Source organism: Rhinopithecus roxellana, chromosome 11 (assembly GCF_007565055.1).
Source record: "Rhinopithecus roxellana isolate Shanxi Qingling chromosome 11, ASM756505v1, whole genome shotgun sequence".
NCBI lineage: Eukaryota > Metazoa > Chordata > Mammalia > Primates > Cercopithecidae > Rhinopithecus > Rhinopithecus roxellana.
Window position 1 is genome coordinate 129,188,769 of NC_044559.1, and position 27,133 is coordinate 129,215,901.

General features: G+C 36.5%; 1 protein-coding gene across 5 annotated transcripts in view; it reads right to left on the reverse strand.

The window, feature by feature from the left end:
• The window catches only part of LRMDA (leucine rich melanocyte differentiation associated), a 1,147,456-nt gene that overhangs the window by 79,004 nt on the left and 1,041,319 nt on the right, over positions 1–27,133 (reverse strand). The gene's annotated exons all lie outside the window — the stretch shown is intronic.

Consider the following 27,133-nt stretch of genomic DNA (forward strand, 5'->3'; position numbering starts at 1 on the left):
ATAACAAAGAAACATTGGACTATAGACCAAATTGATCTAATAGATATTTACAGAATATTTCATCTAACAGCTGCAGAATACACCTTCTTCTCAGAACACATATTCTCAAGGACAAACCCTTATGTTAGGTGACAAAACAAGTCTTAAAACATGCAAAATATTGAACTAATATCAAGCATCTTCTCTGACACAATGGAATAAAACTAGAAATCAATAACAAGAATTATAGAAACTATACAAACACTGGAAATTAAACAATATGCTCCTGAATGACCAGTGGGTCAATGAATAAATTAATAAATAAATTTATTTTTGTTTTCATTTCATTATGAAGAAATACCTGAGACTGGGTAATTTATAAACGAAAGAGATTTAATTGACTCACAGATCTGTATGGCTGAGGAGGCCTCAGGAAACTTCCAATCGTGGCAGAAGGCACCTCTTCACAGGGCAGCAGGAGAGAGAATGAGTGCCAAGTGATGAGGGAAGATAGATAGATAGATAGATAGATAGATAGATAGATAGATAGATGTAATTGGGGAACAGATAGTGTTTGGTTACATGAGTATGTTCTTTAGTGATGATTTGTGAGATTTTGGTGTACCCATCACCCAACCAGTATAATTTAAAAATTTTTTGAAATGACTGATAATGTAAGCACAACATACCAAAACCTATGAGATACCGTGAAAACAGTACTAACAAGGGAGTGTATAAGCTCCTATATCAGAAAAGAAGAAAAACTTCAAATGAATAACCTAAGGATGCAACTTAAAGAAACTAGAAGAGCAAGAGCAACACAACTCAAAATTAGGAGAAGAAAATAAATAATAAAGATCAGAGCAGAAATAAATAAAATTGAAATGCAAATCAATACAAAAGATCAATGAAATTAAAGCTTGTTTTTTTTTTTTTTTTGAAAAGGTAAACAAAATTGACAAACCTTTAGCTAAACTAAGAAAAAAAGAGAGGAGACCAAAATAAATAAAATCAGAGATGAAAAATGAGATGTTACTATTGATACTGCAGTAATTTAAAGGACAATTAGTGGCTACTATGAGCAACTATATGCCAATAAATAGGAAAATCTAAAAGTAATGGACAAATTTCTAGACATATACCACCTATCAAAATTGAACCATGAAGAAATAAAAAATCTGAAAAGACATTCAATAACTAGTAACAAAATCGAAGTTATAATAAAAAAGTCTCCCAGCAAAGAAAAGCCTGGGACCTGATGGCTTCACTGCTGAATTCTATCAAACATTTAAAGAAGAAATACCAATCCTATTCAAACTATTACAAAAAATAGAGGAGGAGGGAATACTTCCAAACTCGTGCTATGCTAATTCTGTTATCAATTCTGATACCAAAACCAGATGAAGACACATCAAAACCAGATGAAGACACATCAAAAACAGAAAACTATAGGCCAATATTGCTGATGAACATTGATGTAAAAATCCCCAACAAAATGCTAGCAAACCAAATTCAACAACATATGAAAAACTTCATTGATCATGATCAAATAGGATCTATCTCACGAATTCAAGGATGGTTTAACATACACAAACCAATATGACAATTAAAAAGACTCACCATACCAAGTGTCGGTGAGGATTTGGAGCAACCACAACTCTTAGACACTGCTGATAGAAATGTAGAATGGTACAGTTCCTTTAGAAAATATTTCAGCAGTTTCTTAAAAAGTTAAATGTTAATGTCCCATGTGAAAGCATTCATAAACTAGTGTTTATGGCTGCTTTATTTTTAATAAAGTTAAAAATCATACTGACATAAATGCCCATCAAAATGTGAAGAAACAAACTATTGTATATCTACACAATGGAATATTTGTCAGCAATAATATTTTTAATGAACTATTGATACACACAACATGGTTGAATCTCAAAATAATCATATTGAAAGAAGCCAGAAAAAATAGTACATACTGTATTTTTTATACAACAGTCTAGAAAATGTGAAATAATCTATAACAAGATAAGTCATTTAGTGATTTCTCAGAGGCAGGGCAGACAGGGAAGAAGTAAGGAATTTCAAGGGACATTAGGGAGATTTAGGGGTGATAATTTCTCATATATATAATATGTCCAATTTTATTTAATTGTATGCTTTAAATATGTATAGTTTATTGTCTTTCAATAATAGTTCTACAAAGCTATAGAAAAAGAAAAGAAAAACAGATAATTTTTTTCTTCTAGTGTTATAAAATTTTTATTGAAGCACCATGAAGATTTCCAAAAATAAGTAAAAGTTTAGAAAACTGGTTTTGTAGTTACAGATACAGTATTTTCAAGCAGCATTTTAAAAAATCTGAACCACTTAGAGAAATGAAAAGTAAATCACGCAATTTGAACAGCTACTATTTCTAGGTTCTGTATATGGTGTTATTTTGTTATCACACACATTCTACTAGATTATTATCCTTAATTTAGGAATAAGGAAACTGATGGCTGGAGAGGTCAAGTTACCATAAATTTGGTAATATTAATTGTATAGACATTAAGAGCACAGAGTCTAGAACACAAGGTTTTAAATCCCAGCTTTTTCACTTAGTAGCTGTGTGATCTTGGGCAAGTTGCTTAACCTATCTATGTAAAATGTTTAGAACATCATTTGTGTTTGGTATATAGAAAGAGCTCAATCCAAATTAGCTTTAGTTGTTTTTTTCTTCATTTCTCAATCCCACTAACAGACTGTAAAGTCTTGGAAGGTGTGTCTTATACTGACCCTACCTTAAACAGAGTCTCAAAAACCACATACAGACATGCCAGAATTACTCAAATCCCCATACTCAAATCCAGTCTAATTAAATCATCTAGAGTTTACTTTGGCATTTCCTTATCTTGTTATGGTATCATCATTCTCACATGCATCCAAAATACTTCCTCTGAGTCATCTTTTAGTATACCCTCTCTTTACCTTTCAGAGCTAATCAGTTCCCAGGTGTCCTCCTTACCTCCATAATATCTCTTTTATTTTCCCTGTATTTTTCATTTCTGTTGCCTTGGCCCAACTTCAAGCCCCTGATATCTTTTGCATACAATAATATAATCATCTACTGGTCTCTTTAACTTCAATGACTTAGGGATTCATCACCATCTATAAGCAATGTCTTAAATCTTTAGTGTGTATAGGAATACAGAATGCAAATCTAGAAATCAAGATTCAAAGAGGTCAAAGTTAAGACCTAGAAATGTGCACATTCAACATCCTTCATAGAGGGACTTCATGCAGCTGGATCATGAACCACACTTTCATCATCACCGTTCTTAATGTTATTACTGCCCAAGGAAAAAAGCTTTCCATCTTATTTAAAGTTTAAGTACGAGTAAATTGCCCTTAATCTACATATCTAGCAACATAATAATAACCTGTTCATCTTTAGCACCTCGATTTATTAGTTGTCCAAGTAGAAGTAGTTAAAACTGTATCTGGCAACCCCCCCAAGACCCAAGAATATTCACTTTTCCCTTATCTTCTTTTCCCTTCTAGACCTCTCCCAAGACCAGAGTCATCCATAGACCTGAGCTTCCATGGCAGCTGTGGCAGTGGCAGCAGCATAATGGCATAAAACCCAGAAGGAGGACTCGTCTCTTTAGACAGAGTTACTAGGAAAGTAGCCTCTGTTGTCCAAAGAGTAGGGAGATAGTATCCATTACTTTTCTCTTTTTTTTAATTCCCACTACATCTCTCCAAACAAAGTCCCAGTAAGAACCTAAAGAAGGTCCCCACTGTGTGACACTGTAGAGGAATAAAATCCTGAAAGAAACCCAAATTTTTAGCCAAAATAATCTGGAAAAGGGATTCCCTGGAGTCCTAAATTGTAGGAGAAACCTAAGAGAGAACTAGCTAACAGAGTCCTCTAATTTTGTGTATGATATGGCATAAGATGCAGAATCAAACTTGACCTATTTACATGTAGCACAGAGCCACAAAACAAAACAAATCAAAACAAAAACCACCGCAGAGAAGGTATCCAGAATGATCCACAATATAATCCATGGCCCAGGTCCTAGACGAAGCCTTGACTAATGCATGCATTGGACAGCTTCAGGGAATATAGAAGAGGCTCTGCAAACTTCATTGACATTGGAATCACCAACTACAGAAGGCAAAACAGAACTTGTGGTATGAATCTCACTGGGTGGATTGCCTGCTTTAAAAAATATTCTACATATCGGAGGATATTAACAAGAAACTTAGCCTCACACACATAGTATTAAAAATGTCACTTCTGGTTTCAAATAACATGGAGTAAGCACATGTCACTCTATTTCCTCCATATCTGTAACTAAAAACTCTGGAGTAAAATACATAATGAAGCATCTATCAGAAAAATCTGAAAGTGATCACAACAGGATAACTGAATAAGGATCTCAGTACTCAAAGAAGGATTCAGTGAGCCGTTTGGCTTTTTCTGTTTGTATAGTTTTGTTTTTGCCTTTTACATATCCTAGCATGGGAGCTACAGCAGTCCCAAACTAAAACTTCTAGTAGACACAGTAGTAAAAAACCCCGAAAGAGAAACATAATAAGAATTACAGTAGATGTCTCATCAGAAACTATGCAAGCAAAAAGAGGTACTTCTATATTCAATGGAACTATCCTTCAATAGTAAAGAAGAAATAAAGACTCTCACAAACAAATCTGAAAAATTCATTGCCAGTAAATTTATTCTATGAGAAATGTTAAAAGAATTATTGAAGGAAAAAGAAAATGACAAATGTCAGAAATCCAGATACACATGAAGAAAGGAAGAGTGTTGGAGAAAGAATAAACAAAGGTAAAATAAAATATTTTTTAAAAAATTTTAATTGATCTAAAAGATAACTCCTTGGTTAATGTAATAATAGTAGCACTGTATTCAGTGATAACAGTATATGAATAAGTGAAATGAATGACAGCAATTTCATAGAGGATAAGTTAAATAATTATGAATACTCTGTTACGTGGTACCCACACTATCCATAATGTGGTATAGTGCTATTTAAATGTATATTACAAACTTTAAGTCAACCACTATGAAAATTTTTAAAGAAATATAGTTGATATGATAAAAGAGGAGAGATATAGAATTATATAAAATGCTCAATCAAAAATAGGGCAGGCAGAAAAAGAGGGGAAAAAGAAACAATGAACAAGTTCAATAAGTGGAAAAGTTACAAACATTGTAGACGTTAATGCAACTATGTCAGTAATCACTTTAAATGAGAAAAGTCTAAATATACCAATTATAGGAAAGAGATTGCCAAAGTGGATAAAAAACAGAACCCAATTACATGTGGTCTATAGAAAAAACTATTTTAAGTATAAATACAGAAATAGGTTGAAAATGGGATATGTAAAGATACACTAATACTAACAAAAGAAAGCTGTACTAGATATATTAATTTCAGCCAAAGCTGACTTAATAAAGAAAAATTATCAGAGATAAAGAGGTACATTATACAATGGTAAAAGAGTGAATTCTTCAAGGAAGTGTAGCAATAATTATCATGTATGCACCTGACAACAGAGCATCAAAATACATGAGGCAAAAAAGTAACAGGACTGCAAGGAGAAATAAGTAAATAGAAATAAACAAATCCAATTATAGTTAGATATAATATATCTCTCTCTGTGTATGACATGATTGTCTATATAGATAACCTAATAGAATTTACAGAAAACTACATAAAACTAAAATAATTTTATCAGGATCACAGATTAAAGATCATTATGCAGAAATCAATTTTATCTGTACAACAGTAGAAATTACAAGTTGGAAATAAAATCTGTAAAAGCAATACCATTTAAATTGCTCAAAAATATTGAAGTATAAATCTAACAAAATACATACAGGATTCTATGTTGAAAACTACCAAGCACCAAAGGAGAAAATCAAAGATGACCAAGTCAATAGAAAGCCATATCATGTTCATGGATTGAAAGACTCAGTATTATAAAGATGTCATTTCTTCCCCTGAATTGCTCTATTTTTTCATTGCTACCCTAATTAAAATGTTGGGATTTTGAGAAATGTCCTTTAAGATATCTATAGAAAGGCAAAGAACTTCTAAATAATTTCTAAAACAGTTAAGGAAAAGTTGGAGGAAAAGAAGAATGACAAGTAGAAGGAGAAGGAAGAGAAGATGGAGAAGGAGAAAGTGAAGGAGAAAAAGAGAAAGAGAAAAGGAGAGAGGAAGAAGGAGGACGGGAAGAGAACAAGTAAGAAAAGGGGGAAAGGGAAGGAAGAAGGGAAAGGGAATGGGGATGAGGGAAAAGAAGGAGGAAGAGTATATGACAATGAAAAGAGCAAATGTACAACAGCAGCTGAAAGACTAATATGAGTAGATGTTAAGACATTAAGGTCCCTACAGATGCTGTAGCTAAAAAGCTATAGTAATTACTATGGCATGGTAGTAGTAGAAAGAGAGGTAAATAAACAGCTGCATCGTGGTTGCAAATGGAATTTTTTTCCAATAAATTGTGATGAATCAAGTAGCTATCCATGTGAACAACAATGAATCTTGAACCCAGTTCACATGACAAAGGTAGCTTCAGATTAATTCTAGACCTCAATATGGAAAATAAAGCAATGCTTCTTATTGCTGTGCCCCCTTTTTTAATGGTTTCTTAACCCAGTCCTGAAGCCCTGGGTAGAGGACAATCAATTTTCCTTTCTGAGCAGCTGATTAAAGCCACACTTCAACTATTTCTACTATTTTGCTCTCACACACTAAGGCCAATATGTGCCTGCCCCTATTGCCCCAGAACCAGGTAGGAAAAAATTAGGGATAGTCCCTATACACTGGAGCCCTGGAAATTATTCAGATTAGTCAATCCATGAGAAGCTTGGAAGACCTAGCTAAACACATCCTGCTTACCATAAACTGCCCCGTGTAGTTCCAGCTTGTTGTTACCATGGTCTTGGGTGAAATCCCCTGTGGGGCCCTGCCTGGCAGCCTTCTCTGATTTGGAGCTGCAAGTAACAGAGTCCTGCTTTTCATCCATCAGAGTGTCATTGTCTGTATACTGCCATCAAACGATTTTTTAAATGTTGTAAAACACAGCTAATATCTCTTAAATAGATAATTAAAAACACTCATCATTAAGGGAGCAATGATAAATTGTGCTACATTAAAATTAAGAATTTCTGTTCATCAAAATACACCATTAAGGGAATGAAATACAAGTTACAATGTGGGAAGGAAAAACTGCAATTCATAATCTGACACAGAACTTGAAGCCAGCATATAATCAAATAATTCAATTTTAAAAAATGAACAAAGACTGAAAATCCATTTCACAATAAAGGAAATTCAAATGGTCAAGAAATGTATGAAAGAGTGTTCAACTTTATCAGTCAACAGGGAAAAATGCAAATGAGAACCATGATGAGCTACCACTTCATATGGAACATTATGCCAAAAATGAGCAAGGCTCATAATAGCCAGTATTGGTCAGCATGTGAAGAAACTGAAAATTCTCATATGCTGCTGAATTGGTATTGAATAATATGCTGTATTGAATAATTGCTGAATTGAATTGAATAATATGAGCTGGTACAACCACTTTAAAAAACTCTCTGGCAACATCTGCTAAAGCTGAACAAATGCATATTCTATTCACAAGCAAGACCTTGTGTTTTCTCAGCAGGGATATATAAATATGTGAACTAAATGACAGGTACGAGAATATTCATTGCAACATGACTATAGCCCCAAACTGGAAACAAATCAAATGTCCATCATCAATAGCGGAATGACTCAATGAACTGTGAAATATTCATCCAGCATATACTAGACAATCAGAATGAACAAAGCACTGCTACATGCAACCGCATGGATGAATTTTATAAACATAATTTTGGCCTGAAGGATCCAGACAAAAAGAATACATATAGTATGGTACCACTTATCTAAAGTTCAAAAACAGGCCAACTATTCTATTGTATTAAATGCTAAGTAAGAAGTACATCTGATGGGCAGAGATAACGAAGACAGTGGGGTAAAAGGGGAGTTTAAGTGTGTGAATAATTTAGTTACTGGTTGCAGGTTTGTTCACTTTGTGAACATTCGATGAACTAAACACTTATAATTTGTAAATACTTATAAATGTATATTAATACTTCAATAAAAAGTACCCAAAAGGCATATTTAATGACCTATTAAATAGGTGGCAAGAGAGAAGAGCTGAGGATTTATCTAAGGTACTTCAATTGCCCAAACTGGGTAAGATTATTGTGTTACGAACCAATAAAGAAAATATATTAAGAGAAAAAATTGGAGAGGCATACATGGGTGGTGAAGGAAATCCAGGTGGAAACATCCAACAGTCAGTTGAAAACACAGTTTGCAGATCAAGCAGTACATGGAGGTCATGAAAAATACATTTGAGCCAATGAGGTATATAATGTTTGGGGTCATGAAAATGAATGCATTACCCAAGGAGTATGATTGCAATAAGAAGTAAGGATGGCTGATGGTCAGCACTTTAGGAAATATTAGAGAAGCCCAGTATATAGAAGGGCTTGTTATTGGAAAGGACTTATGAACTGAGATGCAGGGTCTTATGAGTTAATCTGACCCTACATTTTCTGTAGGTTGAATTAAGAAAGAAAAACATTAGTCTGTTTTCCTATTGCACAAAGAAAGTTGGAGATGAAATATAAAAGCTAAATGTATACCTGAGACCTTTGCCCAATTAGTTAGACCACTCCCCATAATTAGCTATTTCTTTTAAATGCTGATAAACATGCCCAGTGATCCTCGTGAGACCCGGCAAGACTAGAAGGAGGAAAGTTTTCTCATTTTGGGAACATAAAGTTTGGTTTATAAACAGTTTTCAGCTCCAAAGCAGCAAGAGATTTATATCTCCCTAAAGAAGGCCTTAAAAAAGCCAGCCTTCTTCTCTGTCAAAAATGTGCTGAGTTAATTCATCAGAGGAACCAGGCCAATGAAAGGTCATTTCAGGCCCGTTGCAGAGGCCTGAGAAGGAGAAGGCTGAGCATATCAAGGTTATAATCTAAAAATCAAACACAAGGTCTGAGATGTATCTTGAAGAGTTTTATTTTCTTTTAAGTCTACCGTTGAATAAAGAAAACTACATAGGCTTTGTCTCCTTGGTTTAAATATCATTTAATAGAATTGTAGAAAGGAGGGAATCTAGAAGCCCTCACGATCCACATTAATTTATAAAATTGACCATCTTTACATCTTAATGGACCCAAAAAGTAAAGATCAATAAGCTACCAATAAGTACTTCTGAATTCTAAATTGATCCAAAAATATAAATTAGAACATCCCTTCTAACCTCTCTAAATGCCTCATTTTCTTTTTCATCCTATTATTCATACCATTGAGTCGCTGTCCCAATGACACGACTTACTGTTTCTCAACACATATAATTATCTTTAAGGGATTCTTCAAACTTACTGGGAAATTATTTTTCACTGGGTTATTCATAGAGTCAAACCTAAGTTGAAGTCCTCTTGAAAGAGGACACCTCTATGTTGAGTTAAAGAAGCTCCAAAAGGTTATAACTCCCATGTACAGGAAATCCATAGACTATCTAAACTCCATGCAAGTTACTTCCATTGAAGAAGAAATCTGTCAAACCATCAAATTGGATGTTTTATTTCATCTAGATAAAACTGACCAAAGGGAGGCAAGGTAATGTTTGGAAAGAGTGATGAGCCAATAATTCACTTTAACTCATAAATGATATTCCTGGCTTTGTCACTAAAGTCATACATCAATTATGTGAACACAGGGAAAATATTAAACCTATCTTAACCTCAGTTTCAACATCTGTGAAATGTATGGATTGGCACAGGGGTGCTTTAAAATTTCTTCCAGCTCTACTATTCTATGACTTCAGAAATGATTAAATCTTGCACTTCCTAATTCAGTATATTTTTCTCATGTACAGTATTATATTCTCAACCAAGTAGATAATAAATTGTGGTGCAACATGAAAATATCACTAACTTAGAGGCTTACTACAGTATAAGTATATAACAGTAACATGTATCAGTGGATTCCAACAGTAATTCTTCCAGTGAGGACTCATACATTTGGGGGAAAAGTCAAGGAAGGAAAGAAAATAGTCGTGGATTTCAGGTTTCATCTAATAGCACTTGAGAAGTCAAAAAAGAAGACATATCATTTTCATCTAATCTTTCTCTCTTAAGCCCTCTGAGATTCAGTTTCCTTATCTATAAAGTTAGGATAATAATGATCAACCTAAAAGATTGATGGGAAAATTAAATGAAATCATGTAAGTAAAATGCTTAGCTTAGAACTTTATTATTCATCAGAGATTCTCCAGGAATCATAATTGTTTTTGCCACAGAGCCTACTGAGTTGGCAATTTCTTAACAAATCTAATAACCAGAAATAAAATAAGTTAAGGCTATAATCATCTAAACTTCAACAGCCCAGTTAATGGATGAGAAGCAAGGTCAAAGCATATAAGGCTCATATAGGATATATTACCAGTCTCAGGAAAAAAAAAATGAGGAACAAAATGTTCAATCGCCTTAGACCCGTCATACTCTTTTGTAGGGACATTAAATAAATCAAAGCAACTTTTTTGAAAAACACACACTATTCTTAAACATTTCAGATGAGGTTCTAGTAAGCTAGTTAAAAATTGCAGCCCTTCAGAGTTCAACCATGACTTAGCATTCGGTGTTTCTCATCAGGGCATTTTGGGCAGCGCAATTATTCACTGCACAGGGCTGCCCTATGCTCTGTAGGACATTAAAGGCTCCCTAGCCCCTTCTCACTATAAGTAGGATCAGAATTGGTTACATTCTTCATAGGACCCCCCAAAATGAAAATGCAGGACCCCTTGTTCAAAACATACAGCAGATAATTAAACCAAGCTTGGGCCCTTCTGAGCATGGCGTGGGGTGTGACTGCACAGGTTTTGTGAGAGGAGCCCTCTTTGGTCACTGTAACCACTAATAAAGTCCCTCTCCCTTGCCCCACATTGCCAAGTACCTCCTCTAAGATCTTGTTGGTGCGAACATCGTAAGATAAGAAAGCTAAGGTCCACAAATAAGAAAATTTTCCAAAGTCATATTGGTTGGAAAAACCAAATGTAGGATTGCATCCAATGTTTCCAACTTCTATTTTAGTCTTTTTTTAAATAAAAGTTTTATTGAGATATAATAAACATAGCATAAAATTTACTACATTAAAATACATATTCAATATTTCATGCATATTCACAGAATTGTGCAATCATCACCACAATTTGAAAACATTTTCATCAACCCCAAAAGAAATCCCATGCCCACCATCTGTAATGCCTGACTCTTTTCCCTAGCCCCCTCATCCCTAAGCAACCACTATTCTTTTGGTCTCTATGAATTTACCTTAAGCTATACATGTTCATCGGTAACTGGGTTTTTTTACTTAGCATAATGTTTTCAAGGTTTACCCGCATTGTAGCATATGTCAGTACTTCATTTCTTTTAATTGCCAAATATTCTACTGTATGGATATACTGCATTTTATTTATCCATTCATCCATTGATGAACATTTAGATTATTTCCACTCTTTGACTATTACAAATAATGCTGCTATGAATATTAATGACCAAATTTTGTTTGCATTTGTGTATGTATGTTTTCAACTCTTCTGGGTATATACCTAGGAGTGGAATTGCTCAATATTTAACCTTTTAAGAAACTGCCAAGCTGTTTTCCAAAGCAGCTTCATAATTTTACAGTCTCAACAGCAATGTATGAGGGTTCCAGTTCTCCACACCCTACACTTGTTATTATTTATCTTTTTTGATTATAGCCATTCTAGTGGATGAGAAGTGATATCTCTGTGATTTTGATTTGCATTTTCCTAATGGCTAACGATGTTGAGCCCCTCGTGGTGTGTTTATTGGCTATTTCTATATCTTCTTTGCAGACATATATATTCAATTCCTTTGCCCATTTTTAAAATGAGATAATAATTACCTTTTTATTATTGAGTTATAAGTGTTCTTTATATATTTTGGATACCTTATCAGATATATGACTTATATACATTTCGCCAATTCTAGAGGATATCTTTTCACACTCCTGATGATGTTCTTTGAGGTGTCCAAGTTTTAAATTTTGAGGAAGTCCAATCTATTTATTTTTTTCTTTTGTCCCTTGTGATTTTGATATCATATGTAAGACACTGTTGCCTTAACCCAAAGTCACACAGAATTATGTCTATGTTTTCCTCTAAGAGTTTTATGCTTTTAGTGGTGATATTCGGGCTTTGATTTATTAATATATTAAGTTAACTTTGTAGATGCTATGAGGTGTATATGGTGCAAGGTTCCAAATGCATTCTATTGCAAGTGACTATCCAGTTTCCTGAGCATCATTTGTTGAAATTACTATTCTTTCCCCCAATGAGTTATCTTTGTACTCTCATCAAAAATCAATTCACTGTAAATGCAATGACTTTTTTCTTGACTCCCAGTTGTATTCCCTTGATCTATGTGTGTATTCCAGTGCCAGTACCACACCGCCTTGATTATTGTAGTTTTTAGTAAGTTTTGAAATTGGGACTAGATAGTCAATTGTGTTGAACCTGTAGATCAAATGTGGTGGAGAACTGTTGTCTTCACATCCAGAAACATAGGATGTATTTATATTTATTTAGGTTATTTTAATTGTATTTCAGTAAAGTTTTTGTTGTTTTCCAGGGCATAGATTTTGTACTTCTTTTGTTGGGTTTATTTCTAAGTCTTTTATTCTTTTGACGCTATTATAAATGGAAATGTTTTCTTAATTTCACTTTCAGATTGTGCATTGCAAGTGTATAGAAATACAATGGATGTTTCTACATTGGTCTTGTATTCTGCAACATTGCTGAACTCATTTATTAGTTTTGGTAGTTTTTCTTTTTTTTCTTTTTTTCTTTTTTTGCAGAATCCTTAGAATTTCCTATATACAAAATCTGCAATTAGATAGTATTACTTCTTTCTTTCAATCTGCATCCAATTGATTTTGATTTCTTGTCTAATTTCTAGGCTAACACTTTAATTGTAATGTTAAATAAAGTGGAGATAGTAGATTTCTTGGTCTTGTTCCTGATTATAGGGGGAAAACATTCAGTCTTTTCCCATTAAGTATGATGGTAACCAAGAGTCTCTCACAGATGTCCTTTTTTTTTTTTTTTTTATTATACTTTAAGTTCTAGGGTACATGTGCATAACGTGCAGGTTTGTTACATATGTATACTTGTGCCATGTTGGTGTGCTGCACCCATCAACTCGTCAGCACCCATCAACTCGTCATTTATATGAGGTATAACTCCCAATGCAATCCCTCCCCCCTCCCCATGATAGGCCCCAATGTGTGATGTTCCCCTTCCTGAGTCCAAGTGATGTCATTGTTCAGTTCCCACCTATGAGTGAGAACATGAGGTGTTTGGTTTTCTGTTCTTGTGATAGTTTGCTAAGAATGATGGTTTCCAGCTGCATCCATGTCCCTAGAAAGGATGCAAACTCATCCTTTTTTATGGATGCATAATATTCCATGGTGTATATGTGCCACATTTTCTTAATCCAGTCTGTCACAGATGGACATTTGGGTTGATTCCAAGTCTTTGCTATTGTGAATAGTGCCGCAATAAACATATGTGTGCATGTGTCTTTATAGCAGCATGATTTATAATCTTTTGGGTATATACCCAGTAGTGGGAGGGCTGGGTCATATGGTACATTTAGTTCTAGATCCCTGAGGAATCGCTATACTGTTTTCCATAATGGTTGAACTAGTTTACAATCCCACTAACAGTGTAAAAGTGTTCCTATTTCTCCACATCCTCTCCAGCACCTGTTGTTTCCTGACTTCTTAATGATTGCCATTCTAACTGGTGTGAGATGGTATCTCATTGTGGTTTTGATTTGCATTTCTCTGATGGCGAGTGATGATGAGCATTTTTTCATGTGTCTGTTGGCTGTATGAATGTCTTCTTTTGAGAAATGTCTGTTCATATCCTTTGCCCACTTTTTGATGGGGTTGTTTGTTTTTTTCTTGTATATTTGTTTGAGTTCTTTGTAGATTCTGGATATTAGCCCTTTGTCAGATGAGTAGATTGCAACATTTTTCTCCCATTCTGTAGGTTGTCTGTTCACTCTGATGGTAGTTTCTTTTGCTGTGCAGAAGCTCTTTAGTTTAATGAGATTCCATTTGTCAATTTTGGCTTTTGCTGCCGTTGCTTTTGGTGTTTTAGACATGAAGTCCTTGCCCATGCCTATGTCCTGAATGGTATTACCTAGGTTTTCTTCTAGGGTTTTTATGGTATTAGGTCTAACATTTAAGTCTCTAATCCATCTTGAATTAATCTTCGTATAAGGAGTAAGGAAAGGATCCAGTTTCAGCTTTCTACTTATGGCTAGCCAATTTTCCCAGCACCATTTATTAAACAGGGAATCCTTTCCCCATTTCTTGTTTCTCTCAGGTTTGTCAAAGATCAGATGGCTATAGATGTGTGGTATTATTTCTGAGGACTCTGTTCTGTTCCATTGGTCTATATCTCTATTTTGGTACCAGTACCATGCTGTTTTGGTTACTGTAGCCTTGTAGTATAGTTTGAAGTCACGTAGCGTGATGCCTCCAGCTTTGATCTTATGACTTAGGATTGTCTTGGCAATGCGGGCTCTTTTTTGGTTCCATATGAACTTTAAAACCATTTTTTCCAATTCTGTGAAGAAACTCATTGGTAGCTTGATGGGGATGGCATTGAATCTATAAATAACCTTGGGCAGTATGGCCATTTTCACGATATTGATTCTTCCTATCCATGAGCATGGTATGTTCTTCCACTTGTTAGTGTCCTCTTTTATTTCACTGAGCAGTGGTTTGTAGTTCTCCTTGAAGAGGTCCTTGACATCCCTTGTAAGTTGGATTCCTAGGTATTTTATTCTCTTTGAGGCAATTGTGAATGGAAGTTCATTCATGATTTGGCTCTCTGTTTGTCTGTTACTGGTGTATAAGAATGCTTGTGATTTTTGCACATTAATTTTGTATCCTGAGACTTTGCTGAAGTTGCTTATCAGCTTAAGGAGATTTTGGGCTGAGACGATGGGGTTTTCTAAATATACAATCATGTCATCTGCAAACAGGGACAATTTGACTTCTTCTTTTCCTAACTGGATACCTTTATTTCTTTCTCTTGCCTGATTGCCCTAGCCAGAACTTCCAACACTATGTTGAATAGGAGTGGTGAGAGAGGGCATCCCTGTCTTGTGCCAGTTTTCAAAGGGAATTTTTCCAGTTTTTGCCCATTCAGTATGATATTAGCTGTGGGTTTGTCATAAATAGCTCTTATTATTTTGAGGTATGTTCCATCAATACCGAATTTATTGAGCGTTTTTAGCATGAAGGGCTGTTGAATTTTGTCAAAAGCCTTTTCTGCATCTATTGAGATAATCATGTGGTTCTTGTCTTTGGTTCTGTTTATATGCTGGATTACGTTTATTGATTTGCGAATGTTGAACCAGCCTTGCATCCCAGGGATGAAGCCCACTTGATCATGGTGGATAAGCTTTTTGATGTGCTGCCGAATCCGGTTTGCCAGTATTTTATTGAGGATATTTGCATCAATGTTCATTAGGGATATTGGTCTAAAATTCTCTTTTTTTGTTGTGTCTCTGCCAGGCTTTGGTATCAGGATGATGTTGGCCTCATCAAATGAGTTAGGGAGGATTCCCTCTTTTTCTATTGATTGGAATAGTTTCAGAAGGAATGGTACCAGCTCCTCCTTGTACCTCTGGTAGAATTCAGCTGTGAATCCATCTGGTCCTGGACTTTTTTTGGTGGGTAGGCTATTAATTGTTGCCTCAATTTCAGAGCTTGCTATTGGTCTATTGAGGGATTCAACTTTTTCCTGGTTTAGTCTTGGGAGAGTGTAAGTGTCCAGGAAATTATCCATTTCTTCTAGATTTTCTAGTTGACTTGCGTAGAGGTGTTTATAGTATTCTCTGATGGTAGTTTGTATTTCTGTGGGGTCCGTGGTGATATCCCCTTTATCATTTTTTATTGCGTCTATTTGATTCTTCTCTCTTTTCTTCTTTATTAGTCTTGCTAGCGGTCTGCCAATTTTGTTGATCTTTTCAAAAAACCAACTCCTGGATTCATTGATTTTTTGGAGGGTTTTTTGTGTCTCTATCTCCTTCAGTTCTGCTCTGATCTTAGTTATTTCTTGCCTTCTGCTAGCTTTTGAATGTGTTTGCTCTTGCTTCTCCAGTTCTTTTAATTGTGATGTTAGAGTGTCAATTTTAGATCTTTCCAGCTTTCTCTTGTGGGCATTTCGTGCTCTAAATTTCCCTCTACACACTGCTTTAAATGTGTCCCAGAGATTCTGGTATGTTGTATCTTTGTTCTCATTGGTTTCAAAGAACATCTTTATTTCTGCCTTCATTTCATTATGTACCCAGTAGTCATTCAGGAGCAGGTTGTTCAGTTTCCATGTAGTTGAGCGGTTTTGATTGAGTTTCTTAGCCCTGAGTTCTAGTTTGATTGCACTGTGGTCTGAGAGACAGTTTGTTATAATTTCTGTTCTTTTACATTTGCTAAGGAGTGCTTTACTTCCAATTATGTGGTCAATTTTGGAATAAGTGCGATGTGGTGCTGAGAAGAATGTATATTCTGTTGATTTGGGGTGGAGAGTTCTATAGATGTCTATTAGGTCCGCTTGGTGCAGAGATGAGTTCAATTCCTGGATATCCTTGTTAACTTTCTGTCTCGTTGATCTGTCTAATGGAGTGTTGAAGTCTCCCATTATTATTGTATGGGAGTCTAAGTCTCTTTGTAAGTCTCTAAGGACTTGCTTTATGAATTTGGGTGCTCCTGTATTGGGTGCATATATATTTAGGATAGTTAGCTCTTCCTGTTGAATTGATCCCTTTACCATTATGTAATGGCCTTCTTTGTCTCTTTTGATCTTTGATGGTTTAAAGTCTGTTTTATCAGAGACTAGGATTGCAACCCCTGCTTTTTTTTGTTCTCCATTTGCTTGGTAGATCTTCCTCCATCCCTTTATTTTGAGCCTATGTATGTCTCTGCATGTGAGATGGGTCTCCTGAATACAGCAGACTGATGGGTCTTGACTCTTTATCCAGTTTGCCAGTCTTTGTCTTTTAATTGGAGCATTTAGTCCATTAACATTTAAGGTTAATATGGTTATGTGTGAACTTGATCCTGCCATTATGATATTAACTGGTTATTTTGCTCGTTAGTTGATGCAGTTTCTTCCTAGCCTCGATGGTCTTTACATTTTGGCATGTTTTTGCAATGGCTGGTACCGGTTGTTCCTTTCCATGTTTAGGGCTTCCTTCAGGGTCTCTTGTAAGGCAGACCTGGTGGTGACAAAATCTCTAAGCATTTTCTTATCTGTAAAGGATTTTATTTCTCCTTCACTTATGAAACTTAGTTTGGCTGGATATGAAATTCTGGGTTTAAAATTCTTTTGTTTAAGAATGTTGAATATTGGCCCCCACTCTCTTCTGGCTTGTAGAGTTTCTGCCGAGAGATCTGCTATTAGTCTGATGGGCTTCCCTTTGTGGTAACCCGACCCTTCTCTCTGGCTGCCCTTAAGATTTTTTCCTTCATCAACTTTGGTGAATCTGGCAATTATGTGTCTTGGAGTTGCTCTTCTTGAGGAGTATCTTTGTGGTGTTCTCTGTATTTCCTGAATTTGAATGTTGGCCTGCCCTACTAGGTTGGGGGAAGTTCTCCTGGATGATATCCTGAAGAGTGTTTTCCAACTTGGTTCCATTTTCCCCCTCGCTTTTAGGCACCCCAGTCAGACGTAGATTTGGTCTTTTTACATAATCCCATACTTCTTGCAGGCTTTGTTCATTTCTTTTTCTTCTTTTTTCTTTTAGTTTCTCTTCTCGCTTCATTTCATTCATTTGATCCTCAATCGCTGATACTCTTTCTTCCAGTTGATCGAGTCGGTTACTGAAGCTTGTGGATTTGTCACGTATTTCTCGTGTCATGGTTTTCATCTCTGTCATTTCATTTATGACCTTCTCTACATTAATTATTCTAGCTATCAATTCTTCCACTCTTTTTTCAAGATTTTTAGTTTCTTTGCGCTGGGTACGTAATTCCTCCTTTAGCTCTGAGAAGTTTGATGGACTGAAGCCTTCTTCTCTCATTTCGTCAAAGTCATTCTCTGACCAGCTTTGATCCGTTGCTGGCGATGAGCTGCACTCCTTTGCAGGGGGAAATGCGCTCTTATTTCTTGAATTTCCAGCTTTTCTGCCCTGCTTCTTCCCCATCTTCATGGTTTTATCTGCGTCTGGTCTTTGATGATGGTGACGTACTGATGGGGTTTTGGTATAGGTGTTCTTCCTGTTTGATAGTTTTCCTTCTAATAGTCAGGAGCCTCAGCTGTAGGTCTGTTGGAGATTGCTTGAGGTCCACTCCAGACCCTGTTTGCCTGGGTATCAGCAGCAGAGGTTGCAGAAGATAGAATATTGCTGAACAGCGAGTGTACTTGTCTGATTCTTACTTTGGAAGCTTCCTCTCAGGGGTGTACTCCACCCTGTGAGGTGTGGGGTGTCAGACTGCCCCTAGTGGGGGATGTCTCCCAGTTAGGCTACTCAGGGGTCAGGGACCCACTTGAGCAGGCAGTCTGTCCGTTCTCAGATCTCAACCTCCATGTTGGGAGATCCACTGCTCTCTTCAAAGCTGTCAGACAGAGTCGTTTGCGTCTGCACAGGCCTCTGCTGCTTCCCCTTTTGTTGTTTAGCTGTGCCCTGTCCCCAGAGGTGGAGTCTACAGAGACAGGCAGGTTTCCTTGAGCTGCTGTGAGCTCCACCCAGTTTGAGCTTCCCAGGGGCTTTGTTTACCTACTTAAGCCTCAGCAATGGCGGGCGCCCCTCCCCCAGCCTCGCTGCTGCAGTTTCGGTTAGATCGCAGACTGCTGTGCTAGCAATGAGGGAGGCTCCATGGCCGTGGGACCCTCCTGGCCAGGTGTGGGTATAATCTCCTGGTGTGCCCGTTTGCTTAAAGCGCAGTATTGGGGTGGGAATTACCCGATTTTCCAGGTGTTGTGTGTCTCAGTTCCCCTGGCTAGGAAAAGGGATTCCCTTCCCCCTTGCGCTTCCCAGGTGAGGCAATGCCTCGCCCTGCTTCAGCTGTCGCTGGTCGGGCTGCAGCAGCTGACCAGCACCAATTGTCCAGCACTCCCCAGTGACATGACCCCAGTACCTCAGTTGAAAATGCAGAAATCACCGGTCTTCTGTGTCGCTTGCGCTGGGAGTTGGAGACTGGAGCTGTTCCTATTCGGTCATCTTGCTCCACCCCACACAGATGTCCTTTATCATGTTGGGGAAGCCCCCTTCTTGTCCTAGTTTGCTGAATGTTTTTATCATGAATGTGTGTGGATATGGACTTTTGTCAAATATATATTTTTTAATGGTATGGAGATAGTCATGTGTTTTTTGTCCAATTGCTATGGTGTATTATGTTAATTGGTTTTATAATGTTAAACTAACCTTGCATTATCGAAATAAATCCTACTTGGTCATTGTGTATAATATTTGTACATATTGATAGATGGGATGTGCTAATAATTTGTTAAGGATTTTTCATTTCATGAAATACCATATTTTTCTTTTTTATGATGCCTTTTTCTGGTTTAGGAATCAGAAAAATGGTGGGCTCAGAGAATAAATTGGGAAGTATTCCCTCCTTTGTTTTGGGAAGACTTTGTGAAGAATTAACATTTACTTTCTTTAAATGCTTGATAGAATTTACAAGTGAAGTAAACTCTCGGCCTGGGGTTTTTTTGTAGATAGTTGGTTATTTTTCGTTTGTTTACCAACTCAATCAGTTAACTTTCTATAGGTCCATTCGAATATTCTACTTCTTCTTGAGTCTGTCTTTAGAAATTTGTCCATTTCGACTAAGTTATCTAATTTGTTGGCATTTAATTGTTCATAGCACTGCCTTATAATCCTTTATTTCTGTCAGGTTGATAGTAATGTTCCATCTTTAATTCCTGATTTTAATCATTTGAGTCTTCTTGGTCAATCTAGCTAACTACTTGGCATTTTTGTTGATCCTTTTAATGAAAAACTTTTGGGTTCATTAATTTTTTTCATTGCTTTTTATTCTTTATTTCATTAACTTCTGCTCTTTATGGTCTCTTTCTATCTGCTTTGAGTTTAGTTTTCTCTTGTTTTTCTACTGTCTTAAGGTGGAAAATTAAGTTATTGAATAGATAACTGTTTTCTCAGTTTGTAGTTGCATTTACAACTACAAATTTCCCTCTATTTACTTTAGCTTTAGCTGCACCCTGTAACTTTTGGTATGTTGTGTGTCTTTTTCATTCATCTCAAAGTGTTTTTCAATTTTCTTTATTACTTCTTCTTTGACTAATGTTAATTCAGCAATGTGTTATATTCTACATACTTGAGAATTCCCCAAATTTATTAATTTTTATGTTCACTCTATTGTTATCAGAGAACATACTCTGCATGATTTAGCCAGTTAAGTTTATTGAGGCTTGTTTAATGGTCTAATACATGGTCTATCCTAGAGAATATTCCATGTTCTTGAGAGGATTGTGCATTCTGATGTTGCTGGGTGGAAGGTCTACAGATGTCTGGTAGGTCAAGTTGGTATATGGTGTCGTCTGAGTCTTCTATTTCCTTGATAATTTGTCTAGCTGTTCTATCTGTTACTAAGAGTAGGGTATTGAACTCTACAACTATTATTGTTGAAAGTTTATTTTTCCCTTCTGGTCTGTCAGTTTTTCCTTTATGTATTTTGGAGCTCTGCGGCTATATAGCCACATGTGTATGTTTATAATCGTTATACATGCCTGACAAGTTGACACTTTTATCATCACAAAATTTCTCTCTTTTTCTCTAGTAACTTTTTCTGTCTTAAAGTCTATTTTTTTTTCTGTTATTGGTATAGCCACTCCAATTTTCTTATGGTTGCTATTTGCATGATACATCTTTTCAGTTATTTTACTTTCAAACTATTTGTATCTTTGAATCTAAAGTGTGTGCTTTGTAAACAACACATAGTTGGATTTTGTTTTTTTATCCATTCTGAAAACCTCTGCCTACTGATTCAATTGCTTAATCCATTTATATTTGATATTATTATTTATATAGTAGGATTTACATATTCCATTTCAGTTGCTTCCATATGCCCCATGTGTGTTTGTTTCTCTGTTCTTTCTTTACTGCTTCCTTTTGCTTTAAGTGAATATTTCTAGTGTAATATAATTTCTTTAATAATTTTTCACTATATTTTTAGTTATTAGATTTTATTAGTGGTTAACTTATCAGAAATGCTTTCAGATATATGCTAACTTAATTTCACAAAAATTTTTAAAATTGCACCTATATAGCTTTGTTCCATCTTCCTCCTTTTGTGCTATTATTGTTACACACATTATATTTAAATATATTACAAACTTACCAACATATTTTATTATTTATATAATTTTATGTCTACTAAAGAAGCTAAGAGAGTAGAAGAGAGTAAACATATATTCATAGAGCTTGTTATATTTCCCTTTCTATTTATCATTTCTGATTCTCTTCATTTGTTCCTATAGATTTGGGTTACCATCTGGCACCATTTCCTTACACCAATACAGGTTTCCTCCCACCCATCTCCATTGTGCTGTTACTGTCAAAAATATTATATTTACATATAAGCCCAATAATATAATTACATACATATTATTTTATATAATTGCTTTTTTAGAGTTAATTATTTTTTATTTTTATTGTGGTTAACATGCATAATAAAATTTACCATTTTTGTCATTATTGTGCATAATTCAGGGGTGTTAGGTACATTTAAAATTCTTTGTAACCGGGCCGGGCGCATTGGCTCAAGCCTGTAATCCCAGCACTTTGGGAGGCCGAGACGGGCGGATCACGAGGTCAGGAGATCAAGACCATCCTGGCTAACACGGTGAAACCCCGTCTCTACTAAAAAAAAAAAAAAAAAAAATACAAAAAAAAAAAATTCTGTGTAACCATTACCACTATACATTTCTAGAATATTTTTATTATCCCAAAAGCAATTCTGTACCTATTAAACTATAACTGCCTACTCTTCTCTCCCTGCCAAGTTCTCATTCTTCCCTTCTGCTACCAGTCCTTGGTAACCTCTTTCTGTCTCTATTAATTTGCCTATTTTAGATACTTCAAATAAGTGGATTCCTATAATATTTATCTGTTTGAGTCTAGCTTCATTCACTTAGAATAATCTTTTTCCATCTATATTGTATTATATATCAGTACATCATTCCTTTTTATGGCTGAATATTATTACATTGTCCAGATATCCAACATTTTTTATCCATTAATCCCTTGATGGACACTTGGGTTGTTTCTACCTCTTGGCCATTGTGAATAAGGCTGCTATGAACATAGGTGAACAAGTATCTGTTTGAGTTCTTGTTTTCAGTTCTTTGGGGTGTATACCTAGAAGTAAAAAATGCTAGATTATATGGTAATTTCATGCTTACATAACAATTGCTTTTTAAATTAGTTAAGGGCAGAAAGGAGAATATGTATTTATACTATCTTTTTATTATTATATAATTACCTTTACTGGTGCTTTTTGTTTATTCATGTGGTTTTGAATGAATGTCTGGGGTGTACTGCTTTCAGCTTGAATTACTTCCCTTAGTATTTCCTGTAAAGGAAGTCTGCTAGCAAATAAAGCTTCTCAATTTTTGTTTACTTAGAAATGTCTTTATTTCATCTTCATATTTGAAAGACAGTTTTGCTAGATATAAGATTGTTGCTTGACAGTTTTTTTATTTTTATTTTTTCCAGCACTTCGAATGTGTCATCTTACTGGCTTCTGGTCTCCGTTGTTTCTAATGAAAGCTAATTGTTAATCCATGATCATAGGGGAGAAGGGATGGGAAGTTGTTGCTTTAATCATTCCAGAGTTTCTTCTTGGGGTGATGATAGTGTTTTGGAAAGAGATGGTGGTGATGATTGCACAATACTGTGAATGTTATAGATGCCACTGAATTGTACATGGGTAGGGGAAGTTTTTGAGGCTAGTCCTTTAGGTTTGTTGTGAACCCAGGAGAGTTCTTTATCTCTTTCTGTGGTTCTCTCTAGTAAACTTGCTTGCTTCTGGTGTAAGTTTTTACTGTCATGGAATTATTAGTCTCCTCTTTATTACTTACCACCAATGTCTTCATTATGTAAAAAAGTGCCCTTAGCCTTGAACTTCCCTCACTCTGTTTCAAAGACAGTTCCCCTTAGGAGAGCTTCAGAGCTCTGTGTATTTATGGACTGCCTCTCCTCCTGAGAAAAACCTCCAAGCCACTGCTCCAGACACTGAGGCAGATATGACACTCTCTGGTCTTCTCAGCTTGCCTCTCCCAGTGTGGACCCTCTACCTCATCATTCTTGAGTAAGAATGATGAGGGCCCCCGTGTTCTCAGTTAGCTTCACCTGCAGTAGAACTGCCACATTGGAGTTGGGGGTTGGGTAGAGAATAGTAGTCTCTGACTTCTTGGCTGCTCTCACCAGGAACTTAACTTCTGCATCTCAGAGTTGGAGGGAATAAGAAATGTTGGCAGCCTGCTCTTCTGGGTAAGATACCATATCCCTTGATTGGGAGATGAGGGACAATGGAGCCCCACCTTCTTAGCCACACCCACACAGAATAGAGAGCTTCCTTCAAAGTAAGCTGGGGGGAGGAGGAAAGGAACAGGTCATGGTTCAAGTGCCATAGAATCCCGTTGTTCCTTTTGAGTTTTAGTAGATTTTCTTAAATAAATGTTTCTTCGTTTGCTATATTCCCCTAGTACAGAGATTCTGAATGGCTGGATATTTTTTCATAATCTTCACCAGTTACATTTGCTTCACTGGGGAGCAGGTCACAGAGCTCCTCGCACTGTGCCTTTCTAGAAATGGATCTCTCCCTCTCCCTCTCTGTCTCACTTCCTCTCTCTTCTCCCTCTCCATGGATCTTAATGTTTTAGTGCCTTAAGGTTTATGTTGATGAGCAAAGGGAATTTGTTACAGGTGCTACCATCCTATCTTCAGGATGGATTTCAGAGTTGGGTGAGCCTTCTGTGTATTCATGTGTTCTCTGAGAAGTTTAATTTTTAAATCCCTACAGTTTTTTTTTCAAACATATGCCTTGCTTAAAGGATAGCTATTGTCAGATGTATATACCTGAAAATGATTAAAAAGTAGGAAAAACAACTAAAGTGCCTAATTACAAACTCCCTGCTGAATCATCCCTCACATGAAAAAAATGTTTTCTTTGTGATAACTTCATCTTTTCTGGTCTATGCAAGGTTTACAGCTTCTCTAAGACTATTCAGAAACAACCCAGTCTACTCTGTTTAAAAGCATACAATAGCTTAAATAAAACAGAAATATCCTCCAACACTCCCCCTAAAGAGGTCAGCAATTATTAATGAAAAGCAAGCCTCAAAACTTGCCAGCCAGTGATTAAAAGACATTTGTTCCGGAACAGTCTCGCTCTCTCGAATAAAAGAGATGAAGAAGGAAATTAAATTCCTGAAGAAATAAATTTTGACTGAAGTGAGAAATCACAGTAAGAAGCTAATTTAAGGGAGATGAAATTAATTTTGGTGACATTTATTCTATTTAGCAAAAATGGTGACAAAACATATAGTGGCTCTGTTAGCCAGAGATAAGAGGCGAGTAATTTAAGGCTGGGCATAGCTACAGTCTACAGCGATTTAATCCTGCTGCTACACTTCCCTTGTGACCTATCATTAAAGGTTTAAAGTAAAACTGACAATTATTATTAGCTAGTAATTGGATTTTGGAGATTCAGTATAAAGTTAGGATAATTTAAATGACTGTTGACATTGGAAAGATTATGTAAACGCTCTGAATCAGCTGAATTTATCAATTTATTTAGTCTTACAAAAGCAAGTATATATCCAGCACCAGAAACCAGCACAAGGGATAGTAACTTTCTCAGAATTGTCCTCAGGGAGCCAGTAAAAGCTTGGACTCAGATCTTCCAAGGGTAACACCCAGGCTGGCATGCCAAATATCTGTCATAAAGATGGGCTCCAAACGCCCAGCTCAAAACCCCCCAGACCTTTATCCTCCACAAAGGACCGAGCAAGGCATACTTCAGAAAAATCATAGCATCCCAGGAGAAAAATAAAATTGTCACAGGCCAATATTTTATGATATGGATTTTTAATTACAAAGGCTGAAATTCAGAAACTAAAGATGGAATCAAAAACACAACCATCATTATAGATTTATAGCAATGTCCTCTGGCCAGAGTAATTCCTACAAGGCTACACTCTATAAATACTGATACAAAACCTACCTGCGCCTTTGTCCAACCATAAGCACCAAGTAAAATTGGATTATTTAGAGAAATGCTTTACAAAATTAGTTCTGCTAAGAATGCAATTGCATTAAAATCAGTAACAACACGGTATTTCCACCAGCTGGGGCAGATGCTACTGTTAACTGTCCCCTCACCTTTAAATGCTTTCATAAAGGGTATGCCTAGTTTCACTCTGAAATCATTACATTCTATTACTCAGGTTCGGCCAATAATATTTAAATCCTTGCCTCAACCCAACGTTCTAGTGCACTGTAATCTCACCCTACTGTACTACAGGACAGAAGAAGCCATACGTAATTCATGTTTTCCCTAGCTTAGAAAAGTGAGTTTTTATCCTGAAAAATCCTCATACTTTTTGATTTAGTAATTCCACTTCAAAAATTAATCCTAAGGGATTACTTAAGGATGTGTGCTTAGATTTATTGAGTTGCAGTCCTGTTTATAAGAGTGGCAAAATTTTAAAACACTGAATGGCTAAGAATAGGAAGTTGGTTAAGTAAGTGATGATACATCCTTATGATAGAATATACTCCACAGCCATTAGAATTCACGCTCTGGAAGAGGATGGACACTGGAGACTTTTTCATGATGTGCTGCTAAGTAGTAAAAGCAAGGCTATAGAGCAAGATACGACTTTTTAAAAGAAGCTGAAGGAATCTGTGCTGCTTCTTTTGTTTTCTTTCTTTTTTTTTTTTTTTTTTTTTTTTGAGACAGGGTTTCACTCTGTCCACCCAGGCTGGAGTGCAGTGGTGTGATCATAGCTCACTGCAGTCTCAAACTCCCAGGCTCAATCCTCTTGCCTCTGCCTTGTGAGTAGCTGGGACTACAGGCACACACCACCATGCCCGGCTAACTTTTGTCCTTTTTGTAGAGAAGGGGCTTTACCATGTTGCCCAGGATGGTCTCAAACTTCTGGCCTCAAGCAATCCACCTACCTCGGCCTCTCAAAGTGCTAGGATTATCAGGGTGAGCCACCACGCCCAGCCTGTGTTATTAAAGTTATTGTCTCTTAGTTAAAATCCATCCTTCAATAACATGGCCTGTCATGCTGTAGGCTGCAGATTACGTATCTTTTTTGCCAGTGGACACCTGTTAGGTCCTGCCTATGAGGGGCACAAAAGCAAGATCTGAAGATGAAACGAGGGAGAAAGGACATGCTCCTCTCCATTTCTCGCATGGTCCTGGCAATCTGTCTCCTTGTCTACCCCTCATACTTGCCAGTAGCAGCTGCTCGTACCCTCTGCCCCTCAGAGTTCTGGGCACCAGTCCTGTAAGACTCCTTCTGCAAGCTGCTAAGTTCTCTGCTAAGTTCTCATGACTCCAGCCTCTTTCTTTTATTCCTCTAGTCCTAAGGTTAGGGTAGTTGCTTCTTACAATTACTATCTTTGTTATTTCAAAGTTCCCTCCTTGCCTTTTCAGTCCTCCTATATCTGTTTGTTACAGGCTGAACTGTGCCCCACCAAAAATTCACAGGCTGAAGTTCTAAACCCCCAGAACCTCAGAAAGTGACTGATGATTGGATATAGTGTCTATAAAGAATTCAGTTAAAATGAGGTCATTGGGGTGGACCCTAATACCATATAACTGGTGTCCTTGTAAGAAAAGATCAGAGCGCATACAGGCACAGAGGGAAGACCACATGAGGACACAGGGAGAAGACAGCCACCTACAAGGCAAGGGGAGAGGCCACAAACAACTCCTCCCCTCATGGTTCTCAGAGGAAACCAACCCCACCAACATCTTGATCTTAGGCTTCC